Genomic DNA, 24,394 nt, shown 5'->3' with positions numbered 1-24,394 from the left:
CTCTAGAATGTCAGGACAAGTATCCTGCCTTTGTTGGCAAGCCAGTGTCACAGCCAATCCCAGATAAGGTAGCCATACATCAGATAGTTAACTCTTTATTGGCAAGGGAAACACTTGCAGCAGCTCCCAAGGTGCTCCACATACACACATTCACATGCTTCTAGCCTCTGAGCAGTGGTCCACACATCTGGGCCCTATGGAGCAGTTGCAGCAACTGGGACCCCTTTCCCTCCTTATACAGTGGTACCTCGGGTAACAGAAGCTTCAGGCAAAGACGCTTCAGGTTACAGACACTTCAGATTACAGACTCCGCTAACCCAGAAATAGTACCTTGGGTTAAGAACTTTGCTTCAGGATGAGAACAGAAATCATGTGGCAGCAGCGGGAGGCCCCTTTAGCTAAAGTGGTACCTCAGGTTAAGAACAGTTTCAGATCCGGAATCGGCAAGATGAACTGTTTCAAAAGGACTGGAGCAAATTTATATTTTATATGAAAGAAAATTGTAAACATTTGAAGACGTTTGTAGGTTTGAATTGAAATGCTTTGTAATGTGAAAATAAGGAACTGATTTACACATAAGGAGGTAATTTTTATAAAAAAGAAGAAGTCTTAAGGTTAAAAAGTGGTTATAGAAATGCAAGAATTTAGTAAAAGATGTTTGGAAGTCAGAAAGAGGGAGAGAAGGAAGTTGATGCTCTGCCTGAGCAATGCTTTATGTTATAGATTTGTGTAATGAGATGTAATTAAATATGAAAACTCAGTAAAATTATTATTATTTTAAAATAATAAAAATATTATTATTATTATTATTATTATTTTAAAAAAAGAACAGTTTCAGGACCGCCAGAATGAATTAAGTTCCCTGTGAGGAGCCTCGCTGCAGCATTCTGCACCCTCTGGAGTTTCTGGGACAGCTTCAAGGGCAGCCCTGCGTAGAGCAAATTGCAGTAGTCAGGCCTGGAGGTGATCATCGCATGGATCACTGTGGCCAGGTCGGGGATGTTTTGAGCACCAGAGATATGCTGGCAATGGCCCACCCCACCAGCAGTCTAGCTGCTGCATTTTGTACCAGCTGGAGCCTCCAAACCAGACTCAAAGCTTTCCCCAACTCCCAAGGTATGCCTCTTGAGCCAGGCTCATGCAATCTCTTGCAGCATTGCTCCTACACGTGTAAGGTCTTCCAAATATGCATGGGTCTTGTTGTGGGAAGCACTGTGGAGAAAATTGCAAGGCCAAATTTGCATTTGTGGATGTGTCTTAGTACTGCATGAAAAGAAGAAGAAGAAGAATTAGCTAGCTGGCCATTAGACTTGCCTCCAAATAGATATTCATAGGATTTCAAAGAAAGGTAACAGGAGGGACCTGCTTTTTAGAAGGCAGCGGTAGAAACGAGATTCCTTCTGACAGATCTTCCCTTTGTAGTTCTCGAACCCCCCAAACCTCGTTTTGAACAGGGAGGAACAAGAAAAACAGCAGGTGGTATCTATTAGTGTCCTCAAATTTATCACTGTCTGAAGGAGGGGAGATTGATGGCTTGGATTCCTGCATTAACTTGTGTTTTGGAGTAGGAGCTAAGCTGGGTTGAAATATTTAGAAACTGCTAAGGAAGAGAGCCACCCACCGTCGTCAGAATAAACACATTAGAGAGGAAATTACTGCATGACATTCAGTCTGACGGATCCCAAATAGAAAAGAGAGAAAGGAGGGGGAGAGAGTAGATAGACAGAAGTAAGTAATGCATATGTTTAACCATAATAAAGTTAGGTGTGAACACTGTCATTTTTTTTCTGAGAAAGCTCTTCAAATACTATTTGAAGTAAAAGTCACCAATATGAGACATTTTCAGTTATGTATATATTTAAGATCTGCAGGTCCAAATCCGTTTACTCAGCAGATTAATCAACTAGTGTTAGTTGATTAACTGACGACAATTTCAAACTGGAATGGATGTTTAGACATATGCCAAGGGCTGGGACCAAAATTCTGAATTCATATTTGCAGTCTGATAGGAAAGAAACCCTCAAATTTGAGAGCTTTGGCCTTGCTGGCATCTTTTGATTATTCTGATTTTGTCATGCGTCAAATATACAGTGTCTTGAACTGTCAACCCAACATTTGTTCAATATGTGCATATGCAAATGAGATTTTTTATATATATAAAAAAATCACATTCATCTCAGCTCTGCCAGGAGACTGGCTAAGCTATTTTTCATCTTTTGCAAAATGGAGAGGCTGAACCATATGTGTGAGGGACAGCCACGCATTACATCAAGTGGAAAGAGCAGACTGGATTGAAGATATCAATGTTGGCAAAGACCCTGCCAGCATTAATAAAGATAATTGACTCATAGTTGATTTGCTTGATGTTCAACTTTGTAGCTCATTAAAAGCCCTTGGTGAAACAAAATATTTTTTATATCTGTTTCAGCTTTAGCAGCAATGATTTAGCTTGATTAGGAAAATATACTCATAATTTCCAGCTCTTTGACATCTCAATCTAAATTAACACTCATTGAAAAAAAGCGATAGCATCAGCCTTGTCACTGAGGGAAAATAAATTGAATTCTCCAAAGCCTTGCATTTAAATAAACACAAAAAAGAAGGCTCATTAAACAAAAGCTGTAACAGTGTGGTCCATCCACTCCTACGAGTGTGGGGAGGAACCCTCTATCTGTGGGGCTCCCCATGTGGCATCATAGCTGTCAACTTTTCTCTTTTTTAAAGGGAAATTCCCTTATTCCGAATAGGATTCCTCGCAAGAAAAGGGAAAAGTTGACAGCTATGTGTGGGATAGGTCAGGCATCAGGGATGCCACTGGGCAACTGTGGGGAGGGACTGACAAAATGTCAGCTCTGTCCTGAGTTAATGGCATGGCTTGCACATTTTCTCCCTTCCAGACCTCTTTATGTTTAATCCTGCCCTATGCCGTTCCACCTGAAGTCGTGACACAATTTATAGACGCCTAACAAAATGATACAAACCACTGAGGGAAAAGCAAAAACCTCTTGACCCGGGGCCAGCTGAGGTTGGGGCTAAATTTCCTCTCAGGATCTGTCAACCCACGACCCCAGTGAAGCACTAGCACTGAGGGAGAGCAGATGAAAGCTCACATCGTAAAATGGCCCCAACTGTTGGTCAACCAAGGCTTCTGAGCTCTCCACTTCCCTAAAGCACTCGCGAAATCCCACATCTTCCCACAGGATCTCATGGACCACCCAAGGCTCCCTCGAGAGCCAGGCAGAAGGCAGAAACCACTCCTCTCGTTTCCCCAGAGCCACTGTGAGGAAAATGGTAGCCCATTCTCATTTATAGCCTGTGATGCTTGGAACTCTCTCCAAAAACTCCTAGATGGGGGCACCTGTGTTTCCCTTCTTTCAAACCCCTCCTTAGAGTCTTCCATGAAGATTTTGGCTTAACTCCTTATTCTGCAGCTAAAATGAAGTCTTAAGCACATGGGACAGTTTTTACTTGAATTCAGGGCTCCTTGCTCCTGTCACCCTTGCCTCCCACTCCACTTTCTCACCGATTTCAAATGTAGCCTCTTCAGGATGGGGTGCCATCTTTTAAGAATCTAATAGCACCGTGTACACTGAGCACCTAATCAAATAGCAGCAGAGATGGGCTCTATAGGGCCAAATCTTATCTGCCCTGTGTGCATGGGGGTCTTGCCTTCTACTTACTTATCCCAAAGCTCTGTGCAACAGAAAAGATCCCACCAAGAATCTCTGCTGGAATCTCTGGAGCCCCACCCTAACAGGAAAACAAGCAGAACACTCTCTTGTGCATGTGTGGAAGTGCTGTGTGGTCTCTCACACACACACCTCTTTGGATCACAGTCAACAAGAATACATGTAGTAATCTCCATTATGCAACATTTTGTGCCAACAGAAAGCCTCTCCTTTTCAAGTTTCATTCAGTTTCTACATTTGAAATACAGTCAGACTTCTGCTTAAGTATCCCTCTGGATACGTAAACTTCAGGTTGCGAACGCGGCAATCCCGGAAGTGTATACTTCTGGGTTTCACCACACGCGCTTGCGCACAAGGGTACCTCCGGTTACAGACTTTCCAGGATACAGCCAGGCCTCCGGAACGGATCCCGCCCATAACTGGAGGTACCGCTATACAGTCTAGGGTTGCCATATTTCAAAAAGTAAAAACCAGGACACCATGAAAGCTGTTGAACTTTTCTTAGGAAGACCCCAAAATTGCTGAATTTTTTAATTTTATTTTTTTAAGGAAACCACCGAAATTGTTTGTTTTTTGTTTAAGGAAAACCGGAAAGTTGTTGAGCTTCTTTTTACAAAAACGCCAAAAAAAGCCCACAACACCCCACATTTTTTTGATTGACTTGCCTAAGATCCAGGACAAAGCACCGCCTTTAGGAAATTCCCCCCGGACGTCGATTCCACCTTCGGAATCTTAGTGATGTCCGGACATGTGACAGCCCTGAAATATACCCCTTTGAGGACTACCTACAGAAATATTGTAAAATTAAGGAATGTTGAATGGTGTTGGATTGAAATTAAGTGGTTTCTAGCTGTAATGATATAAAGGAATATGGATGGGGGGAAAAGGGTTTGGATAGAAAATAAGGTGATACTATAAGCTGTAATGCTTTAAGTTAAGGATTTGCTGAACAAATAATCTTAAATGGAATACAAGAAGGGGAGGTATGAGGAGGTCAGAGAAATTGGTTATTGAAAAGCATGATTTATGAACTATATGTGTTTTTTTAATCTCTTTGTTTGTTCTTTTTTGTTTGTATAAAAAATTGGAAAATTCAATAAATATCTTTTAAAAAAAAGAAATATACCCCTTTGAACACATCTCTGATTATCACGGGATGCCATCCAATGAAAGCAGTAAAACATTTTTGTGCAGTAACAGCTATTCACATAGCACGTTGGCACGAACAGAACGCCTCCCCTTATTTCCATTTGAGGGAGTATTCCATATAAAATACATCTACAAACACAGACAGAAATGCACTTTGTCAAAAAATCTGCATCACCCACCCTTCGTTTTGACCACAGTTACTCATTCAGCTGCAGTTCTTCCTTAGTATGACATTCATTGGAAGGCTGATTACTCTTGGGGGTTTATTTATTGAGACTGCAAACCTCCTACTGTGTTGTTGTCTTCTCTCTGAAGAGGAGGATTCCTTTAAAGCTTTTGCAGGAAGGACGGTTATGTGATCTCCTGGGAACTGATCCCTTGAACTCTTAGTGGTCAGATGACAGAATTCTGCCACATCCTCTCCAGCCACATAGTCTGTAGGCATCTCTGCTGCTGGGGGTGCACATTTTATCAAAGGCAGTAATGAAGATCTTTCCCCTTCTAGTTTGACCATTTCTGAACATAAATGGGAGAGAGAGAGAGAGAGAGAGAGAGAGAGAGAGAGAGAGAGAAAGAGAGAGAGAGAGAAAGTGCCTTTTCAAAGAGGGAGAGGGAGAATGGTCAAAACCCAAAGGGGTTAGCTAGTTACTGGGATGAAAACAAGAAAAGTTTCCCATAGCATGTTGAAGTAAAAGTAGCAAAAATGCAGCTAAGAAGCTCAAATCATATACAGTGGTACCTCGGTTTTTGAATGTAATCCATTCTGGAAGACCGTTCGACTTCTGAAATGTTCAAAACCTGAAGCATATACTGATGGAAAACTCAATACGGAAGCTGCGTGGCACGTTCGTTTTCCAAAAAGTGTTTGAAAACCGAAGCAGTTACTTCCAGGGTTTTGGCGTTCGAAAACCAAAACATTCCGTTTCTGAGACATTTGAAAACCAAGGTATATGACTGACACTCTTATTTGGAAATTATACCAGTGTCCAGACTTAACAGTCAAAGACTTTACTTGCAGAAACTTAAGAGTTATAGGTGAATTGAAACATAATATTTACAGTCAAACATGGGCTTACAGTTCAAACATGGGCCTTACAGTCTCTTCTTCTAACAAGTACTTCTTCAAAAGTACTTGTAGATTAGTACCATTTTTCTCAGTGCTTCTGCTCCTCAGCAAATGGTAGTTGGAGGCATTCTTCCTCTGTGCCTTTGAGTTCCATAGAGCGTTCGTAACTAATAGCCATTGAAAAGCCCACCCTCCACAACATACTCTAACCCTCTTTTAAATGCATCTAAGGTAGTGGCCCCTACTACATGTTGTGGCAGGGAATTCCACAAACTAATTATGTGCTCTTTGAAGACTGTAGGTTCCATGTGGATTTTTTTTTATATAGAGTCACAAACTAATGTGAGGAATGAACGGAAGATTGGAGGAAATGAGAAACAAAAGGAGTGGCCAAATACTTTTAGAAGTTCACAGGCAGGGGGTGGAGGCAAGGGCCGTATCCTGCTCTTTGGTCATTTGCATCTGTTGGACTAGTTCCCAACACTGGCTGGCTAGGTGCTTCCCAGGAAGTCCACAAGTGGAATGCAAAAAGGTTTGTTTTTGCCACATGAGACCGAGGAAAGGGAGTTGGAGATTTGACTGCTTGTAACGCTACAAATCCCATTCTCCTCTGTAGCTGCAAAATGAATAGGGCTAGTATGATGCAGAATACCAAGTAACCTGGGATGCATTGTGACATTGCAGCCCTCCAGCTTGCAATAAAGAGAGCTACATGGGAAAAACATATGGGGAACTGCATGACAAAATCTTCTTAATATCACAAGCACTTTGCTCCAGCCATTTGGGAGACACATTAGCAAGATAAGTATTAACAGAAGGGCCTGTCGTGGTTCCTCCCCTCCCCCTTCGCAGAAAATACCACCTTTTATTGCACTCGGGAGAATTTCTTTTCTTTCTTTCTTTCTTTCTTTTTGAAATCACCTTATTACTTGGATGATTTTTAAAGAGCCTGTTTTTGCTGGCTAAAACATGCTTGAATGTAACATAAAAGGGACCTAGCTTAACCCTAGCATTAAAATATGCAGGGAATTGCCTTAATGGGCCAGACAGATTGAAGGAAATATTTTAACCTTGGCAGACTTCGTAGATTTGGGAGTGGTGTCTTTTGATCAATGTCAGCTCCCAGAGAAAGCCAGACTGCTGTTTGCAGAGTGTGCTCCAGACTGGGAATTCCTCTGCCGGTGAAAGTCTGGCCTTGGATTGAGAGCAATCACAGACAAAGAGAGGAAGATTCTGAAGCATGATGAGATGTTCGTGAAACATCTGGACCCAGCAAGGGGACTGGACGTCTTTAAGAGCTTTGCCAATTCCCTTTAGAAATGGAGAAACCAGGAGTTTCCTGTACTGGTTGCCTTGTAGGCAGCGAGAGAAGTGTCTCTGCAAGTGCTAACAGAAATGGCCTCTTAACTTGCCACCACCCTTGGCATTTCTGGGTCTTTGTCCAAATTGCAGTGGCCGAATCAGAAGGAACTTGGGAAGCTTTCACATAAAAGGGAGGGAGGAGAAGGCAGAGAGAGTGGGCAGGGGGAGCAAGGACCTGGGAAAACAATTTTATTTACTTGCACAAGCAGAAGGTTTAGTTGTAGCTGCTAGTGCCGGTCAGTAAAGGGCTGTCCTACTCACCGTGAATCCAGTGAAGTGAATAAACAGGACTAACTCAGGTGCAATTCTGAGTAGACCTTAGTTGGCTACAACCCTAGATAAATAAAAATATCCAATCAGTCCATAAAGTCTTCATTTGAGCAAATCAACACTGCTAGGACATGCAACTGTGCATATATTTTAATTAACACTGAACCCAACCCAATATTCGTCTTGTTCAGAGAAGATTCGTTGAAACTGATGGACAGGACTCATTTAGGCCCATTAAGTTGAGTAAGTCGATATCTGAGGAGGAGTTAGCTGGGTACAACCCAGTGAAACTCAGTTCTGTCCTCCAGATCATAGTATCTGGCTGCATTTTTCCCCCTACTAAGGTGAGGTGAAAAGGGGGCTTGTTTCTGCTACTATGCACCCCTCTCATTTTGTGCATTCTGCATCAAACATATCCTTAATAATACTTCCTTGCCTCCTTAAAAAAAAGAATAGTTCACAGTTGCAAGGAAGGGAAACTTTTTATGTATTGCAATGGCAAGGATGATATTACAGGGGCTTCAAGGGATGGTAAAAGGCAAATCACAAGGGAAGGTAAAGAAATATAGGAGAGAAGCTCTGCCTTGGACATTCCCTCAGTTATACTTGAGAAAACGTGGATGAGGATTCCTTTAAGTAGAGGGCTAGCAGTCCTGCCATAAACAACAGCTGCCAAATTAAAAGAAGCTTCATCTGGTAGGAACTGCAGTGCCGCGTGGCTTCCATATTGTGCTAAGTGAAAGCAAAGTGTTTGCTTCTATAAAAGCAGCACATATGAGAAAAACAGACCCCTCTCTACTATTTTAATAAACTATAGCTTCCAAAAGGTGCCTATAAACATCCTTTGAACATCATGCTACTTTCCTGATCGAAACGGGCCCTTTAACGGGGGCTGTCACCCTTTTGGAATTTTATACGCTCTTTTCTTGATTGGCAGCAAAGCAGCTAAATATTCATTATCCTTTTATATGCTCTGCCTGCCAGAAGAAAGCTGGACCACCATGCTCCTGGTATGCGGTAATGAGCCCATGCAAAGTTTGTATGGCTATAAAGTTCAACCGTGTCCAGGTGCAGTTGTGGGCGAGGTGAGCTCCATGTGCAAAGAAGAGAAGGGGAGACAATTCTCCTCATTTTAACTCTCAGAAAACTGAGAGTCAAGACCAAGGGTGTCATCCATGTATCTGGGAAAGCTCCCAAGACCCTAGATCAGCTCATTCTATTCACATAGAATCAGGGCCGGTGGTCAAATGGCCGGCTGGCTGGCAGCTCCACACTCTCTTCCAACAGTGTGTCTGTGAAGCAGATCAACCTGTACCAAGAGTTGTTTAGACAGTTGCTTAGGCTGGAGCCCAGCCAAAGTCATAAGTTATATAAGGCCACTGAAGTCCCTACTGGCTCTTCAGACCCCCTGACCCTGCTGAGATTGAAGCTGCAGCGGCATCATATGTCAAGGCAGTAGTTTGCTCTGCTTGCACACTGCCTCGCAGCTTACAGGGACCAAGATACATGCTACCAAAGTCTCTGATTCAAGGTGAGAAACGGGCAGCCACCACCCATCCTGATTTGGACTGGGCCTCCATATGTTATTGGACTAATCACCCCTGACCATTTGCTATGCTCCAAAGCTCAGAAAGACACAGCCCAGCAAGAGTTTCCTCAACCACCATCAGGCCTCTCATCTGCCAGCTTTCCTCCAAACTTGACCATATAAAGGAGGGTGGAGACAGGACAACAGGAGCCAAGACGTTTGGGCTAAGATTCTTCCCAAGTTTTCAGCTTTCTGCAGTGATGGGCTTCCAAGTAGTCTTCATGCTCTGGGAAGTATCGTCTTTTAAAAATGGTTCCTCTGGGTCAACAAATCAGGAGGAAAACAAACAAACAAAACCACTATCAAGAATTCAGGAAGTAAATACTGGAACAACCTCCCTCAAAGAACTCTCAGCTTTTAGCCCCCCTGCTTCGCCCTGCCCCATACACAAAAAATGGTATGTTTAAGGGAAATGTGGGGAAGGAAGAAACTGGTCCATGAGAAAGCTGGGCTTGAGCCAACATGAGATAAAGTGACATTTAGATTTCGGTGGTTGCTTATAATTGCTTGGGCATTTCCAAACACCCCTTCCCTCCATTTATAATATTTTGGCCCAGTAGCTGCATGTGTAAACCTACTCTTTTCTCTCAGTATGATCTGAATCGAAAGTTAGTCATCAAAACTGTGGGCCATGGCTGCTTTACCTGAATGGTAATTTTTGTTTTCTCTGCCAATCTCATTTCCCTCCTTTCTTCCTCCATTGTGCCCCCCTTCTGCCATTGCTGGAATGCCCCCCTCTCACTGAATTTCATGTTGCTGCTCATCTTCTCCACATGGGGGTCAGGATGAGTGGCAACGCTGTGTCTGGAACACTTCCTTCTCACTGGCAAGAGGGGGGCATTCCAATGACAGAAGTGGGGGGGGGGCAGGCAGGAAGCCACCTTCTGCTGCCTGAGGTGGGAGCTTCATTCCACCTCATTGGTGGGCCAGCTCTGTCTCTGCTTGACTGTTAAGTTATTCATCTGTTTAGTGGTAGAATCTACCAGGTAGATGCACTTTTTATATATCTAAAAAGTCACATTTGATTGCACAGTTAATCATAAGCCTTCAGAGTTGCTTGGTAGAAATTTTGACTGTGTGTACGTTGCCCCAAATATACATAACTGAATATGTTGTCCCTAAGGGCCATTGCTAAATAGAACTATTTCCTCCACTTATCTGCCATGCAGCTACAAGAGTGATAACTCTTTGACTTAACACAAGGGTTCTTAAACCTAACTAGTAAATAAGTCTAGAAAAGTTACAATTCTTCCAATTTTCTATAACAATTTCTGCTGTTGTAGCTCATGCGTAGGGGATGAGGAATCAGAGGAAGTAAATCAGTATTACTTGTGAAACCATCCTTTTAACAGGAAGGTTCCTGCATTTTTAGCTCTTTTACAATTGGGATATTTTCATTGTTTTTATTTCAGAATTTAGTGCTGTACGGTGAAATCCTATATACGTCTGCTCTGAAGTTCCATAGAGTATAGGATTCCCAGCTGTAATCAGTTTAATTCTGTGGTGCTGAATAGCATTATGTCATTTGTATTGGGCCTAGGAACAGAAGGCTCTGTTCATTTTAGTTCTCTCGTTTTCTCATTTTCCCACCGTTATATTCAGCTCTCCATATTTCTGCAGCAATTTATGAATTTTAGTTTCAAAAACACTCATGAAATTCTATTGGCATTTTTTGGCTCACATTTCTCCTAACAAGCCCATTTTGGGGGGACTAATGTACACATTTTTGCAAACGATTTCTGCTAATGGAGGGCATTTTTTGGTATGTTGTTTCCCCTAATATATTCATTTTCATGTACACTTTTACGTAATGTATATACATTCTTGCAAATATCTGTCGGAGAAGTGCGTTGCAAAATTCCTATAAGTGTGACTTTCACAGGATGGCTGTGTTTTATTTCTCACATTGCTCTGGAAAATGTAGATTAGAGAACAGCCAATGGCCCATCTGGTCCAGCGTCCTGTTCTCACAATGGCCAACCAGATGTCTGTGGGAAGCACTCTCCCCTCCTACAGTTGTCAGCAAGTGGTATAGTGAAGAGTACGGTCTCTGACTGTGGAGTCAGAACATTGCCATCATGGCTAGTACCCACTGACGGCCTAATTCTCCATGAATTCGCCTCCTCTTTTAAAGCCATCCAATTTTTATTTCCCTGATGACTAGAAACATCCTGGATCTGTGTGCATGGGTGAGGAGGTCCAGTCCCTTAGAGCCAATACAGATGCTTGGAAGGAAAGCCTGAATGTAGTGAGGGAATCGGAGGTAACAGAAAAGGAAAAGAAAGCAGTCGCTTCAGCTTGTTGAGTCCACAAGGAGATGATCTTCCCCCCTTTTGCTTTCAAGTAAGGCAGCCTAATGGAACAAGGAGGGGGGACTGCATCCATTTTTCCTCAGCTGGGACTGTACAGTAAACCCAGGGGGGTGGGAATGGAAAGTGGTGGTGAACTTCCATCTGAGAAGTGGAGCCAATGATTTGGAACAAAGAGCTAGAAGAAGATTCTGATGCCTGCAACTTAAGGGACTTACATAAGCATGCATAGGATTGCACTGTCAAAGTCTTTCCGCAGAGATACCTCTCAACAAACCTGGTTTGAGGTTCTTAGGCCTTATGATTTGAATAAGGGAGAAATGTGCTCAGTCTACCGAATTTGTACATCCTGAACCAATACATGAACCAAAACACGCTGTCCTTCAACATATGCACTTCTCAGTATTTTGCAAGGCAGTTCTCCAACAACAACCAAAAATGCATACAAAACCCATATATTATGGAAGATAACATACCCAAAAAGTAAAAAAGCACACACACACACGCGCGCGCGCACACACACACACACACACACACATATATATGGAGAAATTTCTTCGCAAAATGTGTATATTAGCAGAGGTGCACATGAAAATGTTTGCAAATTATTGTCCAGGCTATTAAAAAAGTTCAAAAGGTGACATGGAGATGGAAGGACCTGAACTTTTCTCCAGAAAACCTTAAAATAATACATGTGCTGACCTGTTTTCTTTTCTTGCCCAAATAAAGACATTCAACTGTAAAAATCCATGTATGTCTCTGTGGCCAAATAGCAATTTGTTTTGCTGCTGAGACAAGGTTCACAACAGTATGGACAATCTTGATGTGTCTTCTGCAAGGGCTCATACTTGGGTGGAGAAATTGATCGTTCCTTTTCTTGCCCTGCTCTGTCATTTTAAATAACTATTTCAAGAAGCAGTCCAGTTTTTTAAAGACTGCTGAGTAGGCTGCTCAGAACACATTTGATGTTGCAGAGAGAGAGAGAGAGAGAGAGAGAGAGAGAGAGAGAGAGAGAGAGAGATTTGATTGGCAGCAAAACTGTAGTCACAGCCTATGAAGTATAAAAAGTCTAATATATGAAAGACAAGAGCGTCAAACTGTATGTGGAATCACTGTTCCTGCACTTTGATAGTCTTTTCAACACAGTTAGTTACATCATTAATAGGCATCTGCAGATGCTGTGATGATTATAATATACATTAATCAAAGCCATGTTATGCTAGGGGATAGAATTTACCATCACTGGCTTCAGAATGATCTATAAAGTTGGGGACTTTTTTGTTTTTTGTTTTAAAAAAACTACTTTTAAGACTCTTGCTCCTTCTGATGATGGTACCCTCTTTCTAAGGTGCTACTGGAAGGAATTTTTTTATTTTGTTTCGACTACGGCAGACCAACACGGCTACCTACCTGTATGTTTTTTTCATTGCGTTGACATACACCCAGGTTTTCCCTGACATTTTGCTGCTTCGGCAAAATATCCCCCCAATAACATTTTTACACCCCAAAACCAGGATATGTCAGGGATTTTCCTGATGTATGGCAAGGCTAGGCAAGCTGGCCCAGAGAAGTTGAATTTTGAATTTCCCTCTTGATCTCCCAACCGTGTTATGTGAGCCACTTTTCCTTCTGCCTCCCGCCTCCCAACCTCTTGAATTTTTCTCTAATGGCAAAGCACAGATTCCTATGAAAAGGAGAATGGGTCGTGATAATTCTTTTAAATGGTGGAATGCTGCCAACATTTCAAAAATCAATGGGTGAAAGGGCTTGGAGAATGAACACTCCGGGAGAGGAAAATGGTAAGTTGAAGGGGAAGGAGTAGTGATCAAAAGAAAATGGGAGGCTGGAAAAACTTTGGCAGAGCAGCTGAGTATGGATGAGCTGCAAGGAAAATCTGTCAGCAATAGCACTTCAAAAATGAATGAAAGATACATTTTCTCTTTTATAAACAGCTGCAGCTCTGGCTAGCAGCTTCGCCTCAGAGTTTCTCTCTTTTCTGTGTCCCCCAGAGACATTTGTTTCTCCATACCAGAGACGATTGTTTTTGTACAGTCCCTGCTCCTAACTGGGCTTCTTGCCCAGGTATTTTCTTCTTCAACTGCAGGTGTTGGGAAGGGAAGGTGTTGATGCACAGCTACAGGAGAAACTTGTTCCTATCCTCACAGGGGTCTAGTTGTCTCCCCTAGGATGGTCCTTTAAAGTTGGGTGTGCTTAGCCTGAAAAAGAGGAGACTGAGAGGAGAGATTATAGCCATCTTCAAATATCTAAAGGGCTGCCTCATGGAAGATGGAGCAAGCTTGTTTTCTCCTGCTCCAGAGGGTAGGACTTGAACCAATGGTCTCAAAGAAGACCTTTCGGATGGTAAGAGCAATTTGACTTGCTTGGAAGGTGGTGAAATCTCCTTCCTGGGAGGTTTTTAAGCAGAGGTTGGATGCTCATCAGTCATGGATACTTTAGCAGTATTATACCAGTCTAGTGCAGATGGGGCTTTAGAGACAGGTTGGAGACACTTCAAAATGACCCTGGTTGTTTTAGAGACAGTCAAAGTCCTCCAGAACTTGAGGAGAAGCCCTTGCCAAGCTTAGGCATCCTGCTGAGCTGGGCTGGGGGCTTAAGGAAAAGTGCTTTCTGAAGCTCCCTTGTTAAAACAAGCTCCCCCATCCTTTGGAGTCTGCTGCTAGAAAAGCAAGGATCAATGGCTATCCCCCCCACATCACTTGATCCATCTCTCACCTGTACAGCTTTAGTGGGGGGCTCTGCACCTGAACTTGTGGGAAGGGGTAATCCAACCGCTCAGACCTTCCAAGTGTCCCTATTTTCCAGGGACAGTTCCAGATTTACAGAAGCCATCCTGGTGTCTGATTTGATCCCAGAATGTCCCGCTTTTCCTTAGGACATCATCAGAGAAATGTTGTAGGGTATGGAGTTATGCAATCTCCAAGCCAAGGCTATAAGTAACTATGCAACCTTTAGAAGAAATCTGAAGGCAGCCCTGATTATGGAAATTTTGTTGTATGTTGAATGGTTTATTATGTTTTTATATATGTTGGCAGCTGCCCAGAGTGGCTGGGGCAAAGCAGTCAAATGGGTGGGGTATAAATAATAACATGATGGTGATGATGAAATAGGATGTCCCTATTTTCATCACAGAAATGTTGGAGGGTATGAGCTTGGTTCCACCCTGCCCCAGAAACTTTGTCCAGGTATCACCATTTTTATTTCAAAAACTCTCAGTCCTTTTCCTGACCCTAAAGAGGCAAAATCAATCAGTGTTTCTTTGAAATTCTCCTCCATCCCTCCCTGTGAATTCTCCTCAGAATACAGTGACCAGTACTTAGAAGTCTGTTTTTGATTGCCTCTCATGTCTGCATCAGACGGCTTTTCCTGGTTACACTTATTTTTCCTCATTTACTAGCTGGTTATACAGGGAAGCGAAGGAGGGAAGGGGCTTCACTTTCTGGCACAACACACAATAGCTAATACAAGTTTATATTACTTCCTAAATTGGTGGGCTGGATTTTAATTTGTATGTTCAGATTCAATTTGCAACACACACAAACACACACACGTACGTTCCTTCTCTTCCTTTTAAGCACAAATTGTGCAACCAGACTTTCATAAAAACCCAAACACGGTTGTTGCTGTTTGAGAACAAAATATTAAAACAGGAAAGTTTTGCATCTCTCCCCTCTTTGCTGCTGTACAAATACTAAGAGAGAGGAAGAGAGATTTTAAAAAGATTAAATCACAATTTACAATGGGCCGAGGAAAACCTTAACTACCAAGATAAAATCTTCTATCTTCCCCCCCCCCCCCAAGAAAAAACAGCTGGAGGCCCTGGCCATTAAATGGGTCTTAGAGCGGCTTGGCAGGAGACAAATGGAACTGAAAAATATATGGAAAGCTACTGATGCACCAATAAGGGAAAATCTATTACTGCCTCTCTACATTTCAGGAGCTGCCAGAAGTTGGGTGCCAGATTTCAGCCACAGAAGTTGTGCCATCAGAAAAGAGAGACAAACGTTATATGGCATGATCCTTTAAAACAAGAGCTGGATCTTGAAATAAAGGCTATCTAACAATCCTAAGAGACCTACTTCTCAGTATACGAGGGCCTAGCTAAAATTTTCACTAGACTCTTCAGGCTGAGATTTTGGATCTGGCATCAGTCTGAGGGCTGCTTTGGATCTGACTCAACTCGTCTTAAAAAGGCATGAGCTGGAAATGGTGTAAACCAGGCACCCCCAACCTGCAGCCCTCCAGATGTTTTGGCCTACAACTCCCATGATCCCTAGCTAACAGGACCAGTGGTCAGGGATGATGGGAATTGTAGTCCAAAACATCTGGAGGGCTGAAGGTTGGGGATGCCTAGCATAAACAAAGAATTTGTTTCCCCAAGGAATTCTGGGAACCTTCAACATTGGCCATTTAGGTTAGGATATATTTATTGAGTGTACAGTGCTTTTTTCTGGGAGTACGCAGGGGTATGCATACCCCTTAAAACTTTGTGAATCTAAGTTTGGCCTCATTGAAGGGCAATATTTCAATATGAGAAGGAAAATAAGAGCTGCAAAGGAGGAGGTCAGTGCACAAAGGTAGGAGGGGGGAGGGAGGGGGCAAGCGGGCAGGCAAGGGAGGGATTAGCAGCAGGGAGGGGGTGAGTGACATGGTCAGCGGGGTGGTGGTTCCCAGAATTGCCCTCCCAAAATGTTGGAGGGCTATGCAATTTGCATCACATTTTGTAAAAGTCTAACTCCTCAAGCATCCTTACATAATGCTCCTCAGAAAATCCTTCCACTGGCCTCTGATCCACTCCTAGTCATAGGTGCCAACTTCCTGGACCCCTGGGTGCCCGAGCACCAACAAAATCCCCATGAAGAGGCTGGGCACCCACAAATTTCAGTGCCAGGATCATGCACGCTGCATGGCACCCACAGCCTTGGGCAACCCAGGTCGCAGGGCCAAGCCGGCACTCTGGCTCCCAGCTCCAGCACCAGCTCCTTGTTCTAACCTTCAAAGCTTTCCATGGCCTTGCCTGTCCCACCCACAATCTCTCTACTCTTATATCCCGATACAGTGGTACCTCGGGTTAAGAACTTAATTCATTCCAGAGGTCCGTTCTTAAGAAGAAGAAGAGAAGAAGAGTTTGGATTTGATATCCTGCTTTATCACTACCCGAAGGAGTCTCAAAGCAGCTAACATTCTCCTTTCCCTTCCTCCCCCACAACAAACACTCTGTGAGGTGAGTGAGGCTGAGAGACTTCAGAGAAGTGTGACTAGCCCAAGGTCACCCAGCAGCTGCATGTGGAGGAGCGGAGATGCAAACCCGGTTCACCAGAGTCCACTGCTCTTAACCACTACACCACACTGGCTCTCTTAACTACTACACTAACCTGAAACGGTTCTTAACTTGAGGTGTGTTTTCGCTAATGGGGCCTCCCACTGCTGCTGCGCCGCTGGCATGCGATTTCCATTCTTATCCTGGGGCAAAGTTCTTAACCTGGAGCAACCACTTCCTGGTTAGCGGAGTTTGTAACCCAAAGCGTCTGTAACCCGAAGCGTCTGTAACCCGAGGTACCACTGTACATCCCAGTATGGCCTGTATATCCATGAAACCACTCTGATGTGGCAAAGGCTTCAGGTCAAGGCCACCAAACTGTGTTTTGCTAACTACTGTGTTCCACTCTGTTATCACTCAGAATGCTATCTCACCAAAGTCAGAAGTGACCAGGGAGGTGTAACTCTGGCGTGGAAAGTTTGGTGTGACTGAAGCAGGTCACCACTGTAAACATACCACATGGTTTTGGGCAAGCAGAACCGCACGGTTGAGGGCATGTGTGAATTAGGCCACCATTCACTGCTTTAGGCTGGCATGTGACCCACAAGAAGCGAAGTCAACCAGCTATATTTCTTTTTGGAAAGTTTATTAACAAGCTGAGAATTGCCTCTTTTTTTTAACTCATGTTGATTTGAGCTGTGCTGCTTTTCTAGCTAGGATGAGCACTCTCTGTGGCAGCCCCATTAATTCCAAATGAATTCATTTTAATCAGTGTTATTACAGTGAATTGCAAATGCATTTCTAATGATCAGTCACTTTAAATAAAAGGTGTAACCATTTTCTGGTACGGTGTGATAATGATATAAATTTAATCCAAAATAAATAAAAAAACTAAAACTAAATTCAAATGAGATTTAAAAATGACTAGCAAGGAAATTTAAATTTAAGCCTTTTACTGTTGACTAATGCCCTCTGGATTCTTCTCAAGGGCATCTTTAAAGTGCAATTAATAAAATATGTAATTATGTTTTTAATCTATGTTTAATTAATTTTTTTGCCATTCCTTTTTTTTCTCTTTCTTTCTTCAGGTTTTCATAACCCAGCTAAAGGAATATTGCTGTAGGCTGGCAATAGACTTAAAGGTTTCAGACTAGTAAGTTCTTCTTTAAACAAATGAGAGAGTTTAGTGGTTTTTAAACTTTAAGGAGACAAATATTCCCCCCTCTCCCCGCTCCCAGTAGCACTGTGTTTTTGAATTATGATTCCAGAACTGCATTCCTGTTTTCCACAGCAAACACATTTTTGAATCCCAATAAAACCAGGGCAAATTAGCAGTCATAAGCATTCAGGACCGGAAGAACGTGGTCACACCTCAACACCAATATAACTGCCAGCAGAAATTACTTGCATTTAAATCCATTGAAATAGGGATGAAAGAGGAATTTATTTGCAGCAGACCAACCCCATTCAATGGTCCCATGCTCGCTTGCAAATCAGATCCCAACTCCCCATCAGATTGCACTCTTCCACATTTTACAAAGTTCACCAAAAAATCATGGAAAAGAATATGTATTGATATGGGACTGAGGGGCTGCTTTGTACGATGCCCCTGGGTTCGAACTGCACCTGTGCATTTGTGTTAGCAAGATTGTAGTTAGAAGGAACTGCAAAACTGATCAAACCAGTTTCTTTGTTAGGTTAATGGCGGTATCCTGTAGGTACCCTCTATTTACATGACTAAAGAGTGAGCCTTGTTACCATGGAGACAGATGGGAGTGCCTTCCCTGCCCTCACCTGCCTGAATGCTACATCATTCTAGAGGCAGGAGAACAATAGGCCCAGGAAGCTGGTTTGTGTGCTGGTGCTGGGAGCTAAAAGACACAGAGAAGCTTGTCTGGCTTTGTACTGAATCCAAGGCTATGGCTTTGGGGGACCCCCTCCCCTGAACCCGAATGGGGAGGCAAAATCTGTTGGAGTGTTAATGCTGTGAACTTTTCCTTCTTGTGCTGAGGTTATATACATGCATAAATAAAACCATGTATCTTGAAGAAATTGGAGTCTTCATTGACATTCATTTCAAGGAAACCAAACCCTGGTCAGTGCTAACACCTCTGGAGTATCATGCTGCTTGAAGACTGAAGGACAGGCAACAGTATTTAACAGTTAAAATGTGTCTAAAATGCACATTTTATGGGTAAGCACTGAACAGCTTGTCAGCCTTTCTTCAGTTTTTCCTGAATCACTGCTGTGAGTGAACCCCACTCAAGGTTCATAAATATTTTTTGGAAATTTTGCCATGGACAAATTTAATGATATTTGGAATTGGTTTTTTATAAATACCATGTACAGTTATGGTCTGGGTTTTTTTTTTTGTAACGTACACAGTATCTTTTTGATGTTGTTTGTTCTGTTCTGTTTTCTACGTAGGTACTATTTATTGTTTCTTCTTTTTGTGTCTTATCTTACTCTGTGCACTTGCAATTTTGAACTTTTTGTTTTTCAGTAAAGAATATAAACATTATTTTATTTTATTTTATTTTTTGCAAATCTGTTCTCCCGACCCACACCCCAATAGCAGTGTAGCAGTATTCCAGGGAAATGTTTTCACCCGCTCTTGTTTAAAATCAAACTCTGCCTTCTTTTATAGTAGAACACAGCATTTGCCTGTATCGCATGGCTCAAAAAGCCGAACCACTGTGGAAAACTGAAACTGAAAAATGAATAAATATCAAGCTTGCAGAAAGCCAGAAAGCCAATTTGTTCATATGACTGCCAGCAAAAAAAAGTTGTGTATCCTTGGCCTGAGGTAATGAAGCCATAAACTCAAAGCAAAGTAAGATGTAACCATGCCATATTTCAGTACAGCAGAATCCTTGAACTTAAACTGAACTCTGACCACATGCCGTCCACCAAGAATGAAGTTGCATTTGCCACGATTCTCCTATGAGATATTCTAAGAGCGTGTACCGTCTTGTTATTAAAGGGTAAGTCGTTAAAGAGAGCCTTTCTCTTTGTATTGTGTTTACATAAAGGTACTTGTAAATCTGAGGGCAGCAGCTGAATTCTTGGTTATGTAGCCTTTGCAGTACAAGGATTTTCTTTTCTTCTTTTCAATAAAAAATATAGCTACAACAGTAAATGTTTAAGTCGACTACTGTAACTGTAGGTCAGAGAGCTGGAAAGCCTAAGCAATTCTAACAGGGTTTCCTATGCTTAAACCTTCCATGATCAGTGCTTGTTCTGAGCCTCTAGAAAAAGGGACTCAACAGCTTTCCTGATTGAGGACCAAATCACATGGTCATTGAGGTCATGGCGGACCAGTCCCCCCCCCCTTTAAATCATTAGTTTGCAAGAGAATGTTACCAGTGTCGACAGTAATAGTAGCTCTAGTTTGAAGACCAAAGATTGACTTTCATGTGACAGGGCCGGCCCAATACATGTTGACTCCTTTGGCAGACCCCAAAATGGCACTCCCCTCCCTGCCAGCGAAGTACAGGTAAAGGTAAAGGTACCCCTGCCCGTACAGGCCAGTCTTGACAGACTCTAGGGTTGTGCGCCCATCTCACTTAAGAGGCCGGGGGCCAGCGCTGTCCGGAGACACTTCCGGGTCACGTGGCCAGCGTGACAAGCTGCATCTGGCGAGCCAGCGCAGCACACGGAACCCCGTTTACCTTCCCGCTAGTAAGCGGTCCCTATTTATCTACTTGCACCCAGGGGTGCTTTCGAACTGCTAGGTTGGCAGGTGCTGGGACCGAGCGACGGGAGCGCACCCCGCCGCGGGGATTCGAACCGCTGACCTTTCGATCGGCAAGCCCTAGGCGCTGAGGCTTTTACCCACAGCGCCACCCGCGTCCCCTTCCCTGCCAGCGAAGAAGGGTGTAAAGGAAGATCTACAACAGGAAAAAAAGGGAAGGAAAGATTGACATCCCCCATGGATCCTGCCGCCTGAGGCAGTCACCTCACTTTGCCTCATGGGTAGGCCAACCCTCCATATGAAAAAAAGTTGCACAAAAGATTTAGATTTTATGTAGGATCTATAATTAATATTTATTACACACACACACACACACACACACATTTCTCAGCCTATGAAGTGACTAACTTTAAAATACAGCTCTAAAACAAAGAAAAAAAGCACATTAAATAACAGGCAAAACATCAATAAGGTAACTAAAATATAAAGCACCAACAGAGCAGCCTTCAACACAGTGGCAGATGATGCCCATGGTTATTGATAGGGTAGGGAGTATTAGACCCTCCCAGTGTCCCTATTTTCCAGGGACATTCCTTATTTACAGAAGCTGTCCTGGTTCCTGATTTGATGCCTGAATGTCCTTAGGGTGCCCCTATTTTCATGGGAGAAATGTTGGAGGGTATGGAGTTAACTGACCCCCAATCCATCTGAAGACAATCCTGCATAAGGAATTTTTTAAAAAAGAAAAAAAGTTAATGTTTTATTATGTTTTTATATATGTTGGAAGCTGCCCAGAGTGGCTGGGGCAACCCTGTAAGATTTCTGGGGTATAAATAGTAAAATTATCATTACGTAATGGGGCGTCCCTATTTTCACTGGAGGGTATGGAGTAGGGCTGTTAACAACCAGTAGAGGCAGGGGTCACATTATGTGGAGCTAATGGTAGGCCGAGACAGCTAACTGGTTCTGGCCCCATATTCCTCCTCTCATGTCCTCTAGCCTCAATTCTCGCTCTGGCTCAGAGGAAGACTCAGAAGAGGAGGAACCATTATCCCCTACCTCAGGACTACCCAAGCCAAAGGATGTGACTTTACCTGAGTCCTCGTCTCATATAGCACTGCTCCGATGCAGTCTTCACTACGCCCAGGCTATAGGAGCTAATGGCTGCAGAACTGGGCAACAACCATTTCAGATAGAGATAGCTCCTCCATAGCAGAGGGTTTAACAACAGTTCCAGACCAGCCAACCTTCATGAGGCCTCAGAATGTTGCTGAGATACCTGCTCTGTCCTAAGTCCCAAAAGAGTGGCCTGGAGAGACTGGACCAATTGGGATGAGGAGCAGAGGGAGTCTTGGGAAGAACCCAGTGAAAATTCTAGAGAGGGACCCATCAGATTTGGGTTGGAACCCTGAGAGCAATTTGAGCTTTCAGGGGTGAAGAGCCCAGTCCTGAAGAGGTACCCCATAGGTTGTCACATCATCAGTCCTTGCCAGTCCCACCCACTCCACTCCCAGCACAGACTACAGCACCACCAGATCCTCTGCCTTCATCAGCTTTGGCTGACAAGGATTCATTTACCTCCCAGTCTGATTCCGGGCCAATGCTGTCACCTCCTCCATCACCTAGGACATGGAGACACCATCATCAGTGTGAACAGACAGCTCAGGGCCAGCCCCCTGAGGTGGACTTCCCATTCACTTGTGCAAACCCAGTAAGTGCAAACCCAGTAAGTGCAAACCCACTTCCTGCACTGAAGCCGTGCCTGCCCCACTACCCTATAAGAGGGCCAGGGGGGCATATCCAGGTGAAGGCAGGGTGAAACAGTGACACCTGATGGAAGGGCATGGTCATGTTCCAAAGACCTGAGTCAAATCTGCAGACCCTCCAAGTTGGAGGGTATGGAATTGCTTGACCCCTGAGCCAAGGCAATAAGTAACTATACAACTTTTAGAAGGCATCTGGAAGCAGCCCTGTACAGTCAAACCTCAGTTCCCAAACGCCTCTGTTTTGGAACATTTCAGCTCCCAAAAGCTGAAAACCCAGAAGTAAGTGTTCCAGTTTTTGAATGTTTTTTGGAAGCTGAACACCTGACACATCCTCCGATTGAGTGCAGGGAGCTCCTGCAGCCAATCAGAAGCTGCACCTCAGCTGTCATACATTTCGGGAGCTGAATGGGCTTCTGGAACAGATTACGTTCAACAACCAAGGTTTGACTGTATATGGAAGTTTTTAATGCTTTTTATCTTTTTATATATGTTGGAAGCCATCCAGAGTGGCTGAGGCAGCCCTGTCAGGTGGGGGGTATTTTTTATTTTTATTATTATTATTATTATTATTATTATTATTAACAATGTTCCTATTTTCATTGGAGAAATGTTGGAGGGTGTGGATCTGATAGAACAAAAGTCAAGATAGGCTAAGACAAGCACAATCTGTCATGAGTCTAGGCAGGTCACTGTGGCAGGTAGAACTCACCCCAAGAGAATTTGTCTGGTTCTGGCAGGATGCGGGACTCGAACTCAAATCTCATTTTCTGGAATAAACTTTAATGTTCAAATCAGAACAGTACATAAGCAAAGCTAGGATAAATAGCACAACAGCTTAGGCAAGTTAAGATAGCTAGCGGACTGGTGGGTGCAAGTGGGCAGGAGAGATGCCACCTAACTCTGTTTTGGTTGCAAGGAAACTTCAGTTGTTGTTGTTTTAAAAAAAGAGTTTAGAAAATGGGAAGTTGTTACACAGACTCCTAAACCACCAACTGACATATTTCTGGCTAACAAATTGGAAACTGGGCTGTGGAGGTGGAGAATCGGCTGCACACATCTAGATCCAATCAAAAATAGGAAAGCCATGGAGAAGCCTGCACTTTCCTGATGGGAGCAAGTTGGCCTCATTCCCTGGGGCTCTGAGTCTAGCCCATTTGTCTAGGCATATAGGTCCTTCTACGGCGCAGGCAAGGGAACGCCATGCCTCTAGACTCCATGACGTACTCATTTTTGTAGAGTTATAACAGGAGCTGGCATTGGATATGGTCCAACTACCATTTAAGAGAAGTTTTCTCTGCAATCTTCCTGCCTCTTCGGCTTTTCCTGGTCAAAAGATACTAAATAGATTGCCTTTTTTTTTGTTAAGCCAAAGGATGCAAAAATTTTAAAACACTTCAACTGGTAGCACAGGAAATTAAAAGCATCACACAAATTACTCCAGTCCCCGGTATAATTTAAAAGTCCCTCTGGGGCCACCTGATACACACGGCTTTGATCTCCCCTTCCCCTTGTAAACCGCACGTAACCCTCACTCCCCAAATTAAAAACATTCAGCTTTTTGATCTCGAGCCACCACGGTGGAAAATTCATTCGGTTCTGCTATGCCCTATGGCTCCATCCTCAGTTCAAGACGATTCTTTATTTTCCACGGTGATCTGACTGAATTAGTCAGTGAAATGACCTTTCTTTCTTTGTAGAAGAAACCAGCTCAGATTTGCTGGTCTTATCCGTCTTGAATTTTGAGCAGAAGAGCATTTCCCACCCCAAAATTGTCACTTATTTAGCAAGATGGCAGAGCGTTTCATCGATACGCCAAGGCTTGTGGCCCACGTTTGGAGTTTAAGGTATGGCGGCATTCGTTTGACATTGCTCGCAATTCAAAAACAGCACATGGAAAGGGTTTAGACAATGTGTCTCACTCAGTGCTGTTTCTCTAGAAAAAGAGGTGCTGGAACTCACCAGGAATACCTCCCTTGCTCTCTTATAAAGGCAATGGCACACACCTGAGAGGTGCCGGAACTGAGTTCTGGCTGGAAGAAGACGCCCTGGTCTCACTGCAAGAAACACACACAGGTAGACTTGCATGCCTGCTTGCACATAATGTTCTAAGTGGACAAAAATTGTAATAAATTATCATGTTCTGCTGTGATCCATGAGATATGGTATGTTTGTTTTTAAAAAATTAATGGAAAAAATGTATTTTCAGCTATCCCTGTTTCTTTA

This window comes from Podarcis raffonei, chromosome 5 (assembly GCF_027172205.1).
Source record: "Podarcis raffonei isolate rPodRaf1 chromosome 5, rPodRaf1.pri, whole genome shotgun sequence".
NCBI classification, from domain to species: domain Eukaryota; kingdom Metazoa; phylum Chordata; class Lepidosauria; order Squamata; family Lacertidae; genus Podarcis; species Podarcis raffonei.
Note: the sequence above shows the minus strand (reverse complement) of the source record.